At 44.2% G+C, this 11,524-nt stretch overlaps 1 long non-coding RNA gene and 1 other non-coding gene across 2 annotated transcripts; both read right to left on the bottom strand.

The window, feature by feature from the left end:
• Nucleotides 1-501: 501 nt before the first annotated feature.
• Nucleotides 502-6,109, bottom strand: LOC135900489 (uncharacterized). Its single transcript, XR_011514436.1, has 2 exons — nucleotides 5,860-6,109; nucleotides 502-4,301 (listed from the first exon to the last, which is right to left on the bottom strand). It is a non-coding gene; the product is annotated as an uncharacterized lncRNA (long non-coding RNA).
• Nucleotides 6,110-6,550: 441 nt separating this feature from the next.
• On the bottom strand, nucleotides 6,551-6,642 carry TRNAY-GUA (transfer RNA tyrosine (anticodon GUA)). The gene is given in 2 exon segments: nucleotides 6,551-6,586; nucleotides 6,606-6,642. It is a non-coding gene; the product is annotated as a tRNA-Tyr (tRNA).
• Nucleotides 6,643-11,524: the final 4,882 nt, after the last annotated feature.

Consider the following 11,524-nt stretch of genomic DNA (forward strand, 5'->3'; position numbering starts at 1 on the left):
TTTCATAACGCGCAAAAAAAATTGTGCGCTTAAGTTTACCCGCACAAACACGCGGCGCAAATTCGTAGAACGCCACCAGTGCAGCCCCCACCCTCCAAGAATATATATAAAAGACTAGTCAATAATAATAGCATATAATTATAACGTGAGCGTCGGTGCAATCAATGGAGAATTCGATTTTATTTGTTATAGAAAATCAAATGCAATGCAGTAAACAATGGATAGAATTCAGCATACGGCTTCCTGGAGTCTAAAAAAAAATCTGCCTTGAAACTTGACATGGTGACGAGGCAAATTGTGGGTATACGATTGAAAATAATTGCTATAATGTGTTCGCGTATGAGTAAGCTTCTCAAAAGGAGTTTCAAGTGTTTCCATGGTACGGCAAGCTTATATCTTGATTCATAAAGTTTTTTTTATTCATATTGGTCAATTATGTTTAAAAAGAGAATTGCAAATTTCAATGGTTTTGTTTTTTACCGGGGGAACACAGAGTTGAGCCACTGTTTTGAAACAAACTTTTATTTAAAGGCAGTTACAAGTAACGCCGACACCCTCACTCATGACAAAACAACTTTCACTTGCTGTGTCCAGACACTTGGTTCAAGTTGCATGTAATGCTTCATCTCCAAGCTTTGCGTGGTTTCTTAAAGGCATTGTGAAATCTACACGGTGTTTTTATTTTACACCTCCTCATCTCACAGCACAAGATCTGAAATGCGTGATTAAGAAGAATCAGGCCAGCACATATTCACAGAAACGAACTCTTCACAGTGCAGTTGACAAGTGCAAAAATTACAGCAGAAACTGTCAGTCACATGATATGAGCAAAACATAACTGTTCTTTTTGCGGGAAAGCCTCAGTCCCATGCCGACATTAACCCATATGGTGGTCATCACTGGCAATGTTTGAAAGATTTTCATAAATTAGAGACTGAATGTCTGGAGTGTTTATCATAAGGGAAGTAGAAACTCACACGTCTTCTAAACAGCACTTTGCAGTGCTAAATGTATGCTGGCTATTGATAGTAATAAATAGTATGACTGTTACAACTGTTAAACAAGACAAAAGCTCACAGGAATATGAAGGCTTGAAGTGATAAACAGTGTTTGGAGGGGGAATGTAGCTGTAATGAACCTTTTGACAAAGATTTGTCTTCGTCAGTGCTGCAATTAAGTTCTGCACAGCAATCTTTATGCACGCTTAGCTCACTTTCCCACACCGTCAATGTAGGATGAAGAGGAGAATAAGATAGTGCGTAGAATGAAGTTGAAGTGTAGAAAAGAAATGGGGAGACAGTGAAAGAGAAGGTAGGAGCATTGTTGTAGATTATTCTTCCAAGGTTGCTCTTCCAAAAGAAAAAAAGAAAAATATTAAATGTGTAAGGAAGCATCGCCAATTATTATTCTGTCACCATAAGCACCATAAGGGATGCAATATAAAACTGATCTGATATGTAGAGTGGCCTAAAGCTTTCTGCATAGTCTTTACTATCATTATGACACTGTCTGCTGCAGCCAAATATGCAGAAGTTTTCATTGAGTGCACATGACCAGAGCAACTTATCCAGACTGCACACAACACCACTGCATATACCCTCTATTTTGGTAATCTGAAAAAATAAAAGTTTATTCAAATGGGCAATAAAGAACATCACATGGAACACAACATCTAGATCGAATTATGAGGCATGCCACAGTGCGGGACTCAGTATTATTTTGACCACCTTGGGTTCTGTGATGTGCACTTGAATTCAACTACACGCTTTTTTTTTTTTCATTTCACCACCACTGAAATGCAGCCACCTTTGCTGGGATTGAACCCGCAGGCTTGAGCTCAGCAGTGCAACATCATGACTACTGTGCTACTGAGTGTTTACACAAATTTATAAGTAGCAAAACACATTGGAGGCTTTTGCACACTGAAACACTACACACCGTCCAATGCGCTTCCTATGTACAGACATACTTACCAGCGGCTCATATGACAAGCATGGAGGCGTGCTCTAACACACTACAATCCAACAGCTGCCACATACTAGAGATAACCACTGGGTCTGTACCTATTTTCACAGAACACTTACCAGCAGCTCATACAACAAGCATGGAGGCATCTCTCGTGCTCTAACACACATACCATCCAGCTGTGACATATGGCTGCACACCACAGACAAAAACAGACGGGCTAATCATCAGAGACCACATGTCATGATTTGTTTATATGCGAGCCCTCAACCTGCTTCTATAAGGCATGACAGCACAGCACTACTGCACCACTTCTCTCTTCCTAACTGCACTGGAGGCTTGTTACCAGTAATCGTGCCCTGCTGACGTGGTTATCTCTTCAGTTTCTATGTTGCTGTCCCTAAGCTGTTATGATGGCTGCGACAATCTAGGGTTTTTTGTAGAGTGAAATCTTAACAGGTGCACAACTTTTTTGTTGGCTGGTTCATTTGAATGGTCTGGCATCTTTCTTTTTGGGTCACTTTCACTTTCCACAAGCATGAAAACTGGCTAAAACAAATTGTTTGCCTTCTCAGCCACACCCTCAGAGACTTCACCATCTGATATTGCCTGTCTGACTGAGTCCATTTTTGCTCTTAAGAGTGTTGAGCTTGACACTGCTTTGGCTGCTTCCAGCTTTGTTATACTCCGTACAATATGCAATGCCCGACTTGCCTCACATGCTTCTTTGGGTGAGCTCTCGTGGGCCTTGTTGCTGCTAGTTGGATTAGCGATGACCACACAGTGACTGTGCTTGCACACACACTGCGCATTCCTTGCACCTCAAAGGACAGCAAGCACCATCTTTCACTTTTGACACTTTGTATGAGAGCCCTTTAATAGACTGAGATGGCACAGTCCATATGCCATCTTCATTTATTTTGGCACAAGCTGCCATTTCACTGCCAGACCTGTGGTTCTTCTAAATTGTTCTCCGCTCCTTACCCTTTGCCCCTTTCATCATCTGGCTAGCCCTTTTCATTAAAAAATGATTTGTCAAGTCCATGAGGGCAGAAATTAGTTTGTCACCATGCTTATTCTGTTTTCTCTCCAGCATAGTATGCTTTAACGTCCTGTGCTTGCTCTCAAGGTGCATGTTAGTGTTGACAGCTGCTCTAGTCCTAAAGCGATAGGCCCACTCTTGCGGCCTAACTGCATAGTGGTCTTTGAAGTACTTCAGGAAGCCCCTCAGTTTTTCTTCCTCACTAGAAAGGAATTGCTTAAAATAATCTTCAAATGCCTTTTCCGCGAGGAACTCTAAGAGTAGCCACACACTATGGTAAACATGTGGCCTTAGCTGTCTCTCTACACACTCGAGTGTCTTCTTACGCCAATTGTTATCCACATGCTAGGCACAGAGAAGTTCCTGTTTTGCGGCACCCATGACCCTGGACCCTGCTTTGTAGAATTGCGAGGCACCATCAGATATCAATGTCTTAGCGGCCACTTTTTTGGCCATGGCCGACTCCAGATATTTGAAGAATGCTGTCAAAGTTTGCTCGTTCATCTGGTTGCAGATGAAATAAGCTATAGCTACAACTGATGCTACTTTATCTAGCACCAGAAGAGTGGTCAGCTCAAACAGGTACTCTGTAGTTCCATGTGTGGAGTCAAGACATACAGTCCCTGCAGGGCCCAATTTTTCTAGTAGCTCCTTCTGAGGCTCTGTCATCAGAACAAGAGCAAAGTCTGCTGAAGAAAATGTACCACTTGGGTCCACTGCACCTTGTGCCTTGTACAGGCAGACAAGTGTTTCACCTTTTTCTTTCATCACAAGCACCCACATGTCTACACTGACAGCGTCATTAGTGTGACAACGTTCAGGAGCAGCAAGGTTAAACTGCCGTTTGATGTTATGCAGGGTTGAGCACTCTGCCAAGTGCACTGGCCTCAGCTTGGATGCCACAGATGTTCTTATTCGCTTTAGAATGGTTTTCATGGGCACACCCCTTTCTAGGTTCTCTGCTACGCTGGCCTTTTCCTTGTCACTCATTCCCAAGTGCTGAATTTCTGGTTTATGACCATAATGGTTTCTTTGATACCTGACTTTTATGGTGGTGCTTTCAGGTGTCGGACTCTGAGTGTTGTCCATTGTGATGGTAATAAATGAAAGACAAATCTTACCAGACCTACAGCTCCCCTGACTTTTCTCCCGACGGTCACCACGACCTTCCTTTTTCCTTGCCTCGCCTGATCTATTACAGTAATAGTGGATCCTTGTCTCTCCACTGGCCAGTTTTTTGGGGTCCCTGGGCAAAATGAACCAGCAGTTTTGGCTGCTTTCCATTCATGAAATTCTGTAATAAAAGCACAAAATAGCATTAGATGGTGACAAGTACTTTGGGGAGAGAGATGCAAACAAAAATAATCACTTTGAAGGCTTTGGACACGGGCTAACGTAGCATTTATTTTACTCCCTCACCTTCAACTCGACTGTGTCATGAGGTCACCCTTGATATTGCTCAAATTTCTATTAAAATTGAATTTCAAATATGCAATGCGCCATAACTTCAAAAAATTTATCATATTAGTTTTGTTTTAATAAGAAACAAGTATGAAACTTAAGCATGATCTATGCTCACTCCTTCCTCAATATTGAATCAGACTGTACATTCACAGCAATGCTGTTACGATAAGACAAAGACGAACTGAGAGCACGTGGTGCAAGCTACGCCCCAGAACAGTGTGAATCCCTTCCCTCAGTTTCTTCTTGAAAAGCTCCTTCTTTTCAAGAAGAGCTTGAATTTTTACTGTAGATAGGGGCTTGGCGAGGGAGTGTTCCATGGTCACGCGGTTATGATCTGGCTTGGGCACGCACCTGGTTCGAAGAGGCAGCATTATGTGCGATTTCAATAAACCAGTTGCTAGTCTGCGTTCGTCCTGTCTTCTTCTACGTTGGTGTCTTTTCCCAAGCGCAGTTTAAGTTCACAAAAAGATGTCTTACTAAGTAGCCTCCTAACACACTCTTCTTAAAGAAAAAAGGATTGCGCGTGCGTCAAATTTGGCTCTATTTTATGAAATCTACAACCAGAGTCCTTCAATTGAAGGACTGTGGTACTACTAAAGAATTTTCCCAAAGTACGCCGGGAGATCAAGCCGCTGACAGCCGCAATTGCAAGTGTATTGCGGTCGGCACTGAGGCGAAGACTGTACCACGCACGCAAGTAGCGCAAAGCAACGTGAGAACGCAGAGCAAATCCCTCCTCTCGTTTAAGAAAAAAAAAAAAAAGAAGGGGGGGAGGGTGCGGGAGCGTCACATTTCGCTCTATTCTATGAAATGTACTACTAAAGAGTTTGCCAACAATACGCTGGGAAACGATCCCGGCGACATCCGCATGCAAATTCAAGAATGGTCCTGGTTCTGCGTCTCTGCCGCATTTCAACGTGCATTGAGGCGAAGACTAGGCCACGCACGCATGTGGCACAGAGCAACGTCAGAACGCAGAACAGCTTACTCCTGTCGCTTAAAAAAAAGAAAAAAAGATGTGCAAACGTCAAATTTCACTCCACTTGCTGGGCAGGAAAGCAGACCATGCCAAACGTATGTCATGTAGCGCATCGCTGGGAGCGCGCACACATGACTATACTATATATAGATGGATAAACAAACAAATTATATTTAACGAGGATACAAACTTCAACATACCCCAAGGAAATAAATTAGGCACGTGCGCAAAATATACTCTTCGCGAAACAGATGGAGAAAGAAAAAACAAAGGCCCGCAAGGTATAAACAACTGCTTTTGGAGGCACACTGCGCAACAAGAAATTAAAAAAAGTCCGACATATAATATTGCGTTTAAACGTCATTTGCTTACGATGACTGAGAATAAACTTAATAAAACTGTTCCTCACCCTTATTGTTCCGGAACACAGGTGCACGTAGTCAGCCTCGAAGTTGTGCGCAGCGATCTGGTGCACCGAATACTTCTCCATTGTAGGCAGGGAAGTGCCACATACGTCGCATTTCATCAATTTCTTGACATCCACGGCCATTCTGTGAACGTTCCTGATGTGTTACAGCATGTTCTTCCTCTGTATGAATAGTTTGCTGCAAAATTCGCAGCGACGATCGTCATCACCGATGGCAGCTCGATCACAGACGTGCGCCATTCCGAAGCGGAGAGACGGCGTTTAGAATCACGTGGTTTCTGCTGCATATTCCGGCAGTAATACAGGGAAGAAACCTCCCCAATCACGTGACACACTAGGTATTCAGTAGCCTCATAGGGACAGTTGGAAACCAACTTAGGGAACCAACATCCGGGAACGCAGGGTCACGTGGATGCTGCCTTCTATTGTTCACCGGCCTCAGCCGGCCTGCGGGGAAACGCATGTATGGGTAGGGGCGGCTTAAAATTCAGCCGAGCAGTGCGCTGCGATCGACAGCGATGTGCATTTTTAAAACGTTATAATAAATTACACGCTTTACGCAGAGCACTTAGATGTGTCAATTAATGATCAGAAGGACCTACTCTAACGACTCAGTACGTTTGTAGAAAATCGCCAAAATCGTTTCAGAGTCCCTTTAAGCAAAAAAAAATCCTCCGTCGAGCCGGATTCGAACCAGCGACCTATGGATGTCCGCGTTGGTCACACCTCTACAGTCCACCGCTCTACCAACTGAGCTATCGACGGAACGCGGGCTGTCCCTCAACCAGCGCGCCTTCACAGCGGCCGTGGAACGCGTGACCTAATTGATGGGTCACGTGCCCCGATCGCGCAAAACTGGTTCAGCTGTCGCTCGAGAATCGGCATTCCTTCACGAATGCTCGTGCCGCCGCCGTTACACAAGCTGACGCCTTCTTTTTGCTGACAAGCTGCTATTGGGATGGAATCATCCTTGCAAAGTGAGAGTAAGAAATGCTGCACGGTGCGGGAGGGGGGAGGGGGTGCCATAATATGGAAATCGTAATCATCATGAACACGCGGCGGTCATCTCAAAAAGCAAGTTTGGCACGTTATGTGTACCGTCCGCTCCTTGGCCGATCCCCCGTTGTGGGCGCGGTATAGGACAGAACAATCTGAAAAAAAAAAAGAAGACTGGTACGCCGCTGGCCCGCTATGACCGCATACGCCACACCTGAGATCGTCGTCTGCATGGCGCTACGCATTTCGACCGCACCGCGCCACAGTGGAGGACTTTAGTGCAATGCCACTGTAAACTTTTTTTTTCGGGAAGATTTGCCTCGAGGGATAAATAATAAAACAAATTCAAATAAACGCTTCCAAATGTCCATCGTGCAATAACTGCAGCAATGTCTTTGAAAACTTGTTGTCCATCACCCAAAGGCACCGTGAAGTGGTTCGCGTTATGCATTGGAACCACGTGGGAATCGAACGGAGCCTTTTAAATGGCGAAGTCCTCTACTTTAGCGATATAGTGTAAGAATCTCGACAACGAATATTTGCCAGCTAGCCCAGTTGTCTGTCATTCTGCAATAAATGAGTTTCGAGATTGCTTTCCACTACTAGCTGGGCAAATGCGACGCGTACATCTCTAGGGGCGCAGAAGACAACGCGCATTTTTACAGCGAAGCCGCTAATGAGACTACATAGGGCTCCAAAAACGTCATACGCAGGTTTTCCCGCTTTTCTAAAAAGATTTATACCTCTACCGAAGTTTATACTTTAAGGAAAAGTAAGGAAACTTCAGAGTAACGTGCTGGCAAATTTTGAAGTGTTCGTGCCAATTAGGATTTACACGAAATTTGTTAAACTCTCGTAAAACGAGCGCAGTGCTGAAGGCGGGGCCAAAAAAGAAAGGAAACACACACACATGACGCCGCGTCCGTCTACATTGTCCCCGTGTTCTGAGTGCTTCTTTCACGGTGAATTACCAACAGGCCCAAGCCTCTACCATTGCCTCTACTCTTCAGGATAGTGGAAATTTGGGCTTGTTGGTTCATGATTTTCAGGTTCTATAGCGCAGAGGGAACGACCACAAAAAGAGGTACAAGAAGACATACAAAGCGCAAACTTCCGACGAGGGTTTATTTTTCCAGTGCACAATTTTATGCGCTCGCACAACGACGCCACGCATGCGCAAATGGTTACCTCCTCCTAAAAAATACTTGTGCCTTATCGGAAATGTTAAAGCATGGGGCGCTTATGCACTCCGAACCTAATCTCAAAATATTTTTCAGCCTCTTGTGAGCTTGTCATGCATGACGCGTGACAACGGTACATGCGCTGAACAATGGTTCACGTGCACAGGATCTACAATAAATGGCGAGTCACCCGTCACCTGTATTTTTGACATTGTCAATGTGTCCTCTCTACGTCTATCATTTTAAGGCACCTGCCTGCATGCCCCATGCTATGTAGGGGCATCTGTGCGATATATGTACTGTGGGACTTGAGAAAATTGTACACTGGGAAAATAAACCTTTGTTGGTAGTTTGCGCTTTGTGTGTCGTCTCGTCCTTCTTCTCGTGGTCATTCCCTCTGCGCCATACAACCCGAAGACGTCTACCCTTGTCTACTAGACCCTAGTTTTTGGCCTGTTTAGAGGCGTTATACGAAACGCTTACAAATTTTCCCCGCCTCCTGAGAGGACCAAAAACGGCAGAAATTTCATGTTTGCAGGAAACGAAGAGCTGCTCTTCTGGTGACGTGTGGCTACGGTGTTCGGCTGCTAAGCGCGAGGTCACGGTATCGTATCCCGGCCACGGCGGCCGCACATCGATGGGTGCGAAAACACCCGTGTACTTAGGTTTAGGTTCACGTTAAAGAACCCCAGGTTGTCCAAATTTCCGGAGTCCCCCACTACGACATGCCTCAGAAAGTGGTTTTGACACGTAAGACCCCATATTTTTTTTTTATAATGGTGACGTGTACCGAAAGTTTCAAACGTGTACAATAATTACGCAATCGACTTGAACATAAGTACTGAATACTCCTATTCTCCAAAATATTTAGCGTTATACGAGTAATGCGGTTGCTTTTTCCCTGTATTCTCGGTCAACTATGTTAGGCACGTTGTTTATATATTTCGTTCAGGTACCAAGTATGCCGTTAATGACGAAATATAAATGTTTAGTCTGTCTAGAGTGACGACAGAATCTACAGAAAATTACTTGTCCAAACCTAGCTTACAGGTGTACCAAGCTAGTCTAGTAACGTTGGGTGCACCATTTTCAATTCAGGAAATGAAAAAGCCTAAATTTTCATTTTAATGTGTGATGAAACTGTCACGTTCCTAACTTGATCGGAAGCGTTGCAAGAACTTGCCAAACCTCGTTTTTCTTCCCCCTATTTTCATGAGTCATACGAGGTGCCAACTGCGTAGTTGGTGTCTCCGGTGTCCAACTAAACAAGGTACCTTACTTATATTTGTCAAAATTAAGGACCACGTTACGGAAATTATGTTTATAAAAAAGTTCAAAGTTCGTGCGTTACTTGTTGTTTTTGCATTAGATTACCTGTGCAAGTGCTCCCGAAAGTTATAACTGTTTTTCGCGAACGCCGCAACATTTAACGCGCTTCCATGGCCTAACTACTAACACCGTCGAGGTCAAGTTTCCCAAACGTGGGAGAAACGCCATGACACATTTGTGCGCTAACTTAAATGCATAATTAAGTGCAGCTTTTGAATATCGTTCTTCTCTGAAGGTCTTGAAAGCGTTACGTGACCATTTTACGCTGTTTCTCAGTGTATCAATTAAGGGAGCTCTGTGTAACACAGCTGATATTTGGCGGAAATAAGGGGCACCTTATGGCTTAGTTATGTGTCGGCAAAATTAAATGTCTATGAGTTATTTAGGCATGTGCAATAAGTACGTATTCAAGCGTTACACATACGGCGTACACGATTATAAATTTTGCAAGCGGCGCAAAATTTAGCACGTAACCTTAGAGCTGGCGCGACTACAAACGCCGCCAAGATGAAACATGACAAACAAGGACACACTACTAGGACAGATCGTGTGCGACGTTAAATTCGTGCCGATTATATTCAGCTCTAGCAATAGATATCTAAAGTAGGTGTTTGAAAGTGTCAATACGCGGTCATTGTCAGCTACGTAGGTTTCTCAATGTCCCGAGAGTCTGCGTTACGCGAAGCTAATGTTTAGTCGACGTGGAAGGCATATTAACATCAATTGGTTGTTACAAATAAGTATAGAAACCTCCCCCACCCCTTCTTCTTTTTTTTTCTATCGGTAATTTCATGCGTTACGAGGTTCGCCCACTGTATTTAGTGAACTAAACGAGGCACCTTGCTTTCGTTTGGTGAAAGTGGGGGCCTGGTGATAGGTGAGGGTAGGAAGTGTTCAATGTCGGGGGGTTATTAAATGCGTGCTTTGCAATAAGTTACGCATATGTGATCACTCCAGGGCGTTGTGAGCGGGTCATGCGAGAGCGCAGAATTTAGCCTGTTTCCCTGGCAGAGCTGCAGGTGCTACCACGATGAAATTAGCGAAAATTGAGAAACTGCTTTGGTAAATCAATATGCAAAGTCAAATGCACATGGCTCAACTAGAGGCTCGGTTTAAAAAAAAAAATCATAGAGTAAGTGCTCAGCTATCTTTTCCAGCGTTCCGAGTGAACGGGCGTATGTTACACAAAGGCAATTAATAAGGGGGGGGGGGGGGGGGGAGGAGGAGATGCGGACCACGACCTACTGGAACTCCAGACCTGCACAGATATCCGGCTTCTATGGGAGCAGCTTGCGCCCACTTTCGTTCAACCGACTGCCGTAGGTGGCGCTTTTATAACCTGTTCGTCTGCTACGCGGTGGGCGGTTGTGCGGCGTTGTAAGTAGTACTGCAGCTGTTGTGTTACGACGAACTGCTTCTCTAGTTGACGATTTTTGCTAACACAGTGACAGAGATGTCACAAGGCTTTGATCGTTCACTTGGGTCCAAAAGTTGACTCCCCGAACCTAAAAAATGTCGGAGCGTGTAGTCCGCTGCTCTCTAAAATAGCGTTAAATAGCCGCTCCTATTGCCTTTTCAAGAAGATTATTATAAATCACCTTGTGTATAGAGTTCGCAAAGTACACAACAGTTTTATTCTGCACGTTGTAAAATTCGCTTCTGCGCTCTTTAGAAACTTGAAACCACCGTAATGTTCGACGACAGAATGATTACCACTCATTTTAACTCTTAGAAGTTGTCCGTGAATGCGTCGTGAGTTCAAAAAGTGAATTACGCACACAGCTTCACTGCGTACGTATCTTCAGCACCACCGTTATGCTGCCGCCGTACTACGCGGAAAAGCTAGCTTTACAGTTTGAAAAGAGTTCCGTGACACGATTTTTAAGGCCTGCATTGCAGCACGTTTTAAAGCACTGGGATCGCGTAATTTTTTGCAAGCTTTCTACTGAGCTAGACATCCAACGATATTAAAAACAAGATATGCTCACCTTCCCTTGAAACAGAATCGATCAGACTATTGCACATATCGGGTGGAGGACTTACTAGTGAATACTTTTACTATACTTTTACCAGATCATCTTCCTTTCACTACGGCACACAGTAGTAAATCCTAATGTCATCTACGACATTAGGCTGTCTGT

Source organism: Dermacentor albipictus, chromosome 5 (assembly GCF_038994185.2).
Source record: "Dermacentor albipictus isolate Rhodes 1998 colony chromosome 5, USDA_Dalb.pri_finalv2, whole genome shotgun sequence".
NCBI lineage: Eukaryota > Metazoa > Arthropoda > Arachnida > Ixodida > Ixodidae > Dermacentor > Dermacentor albipictus.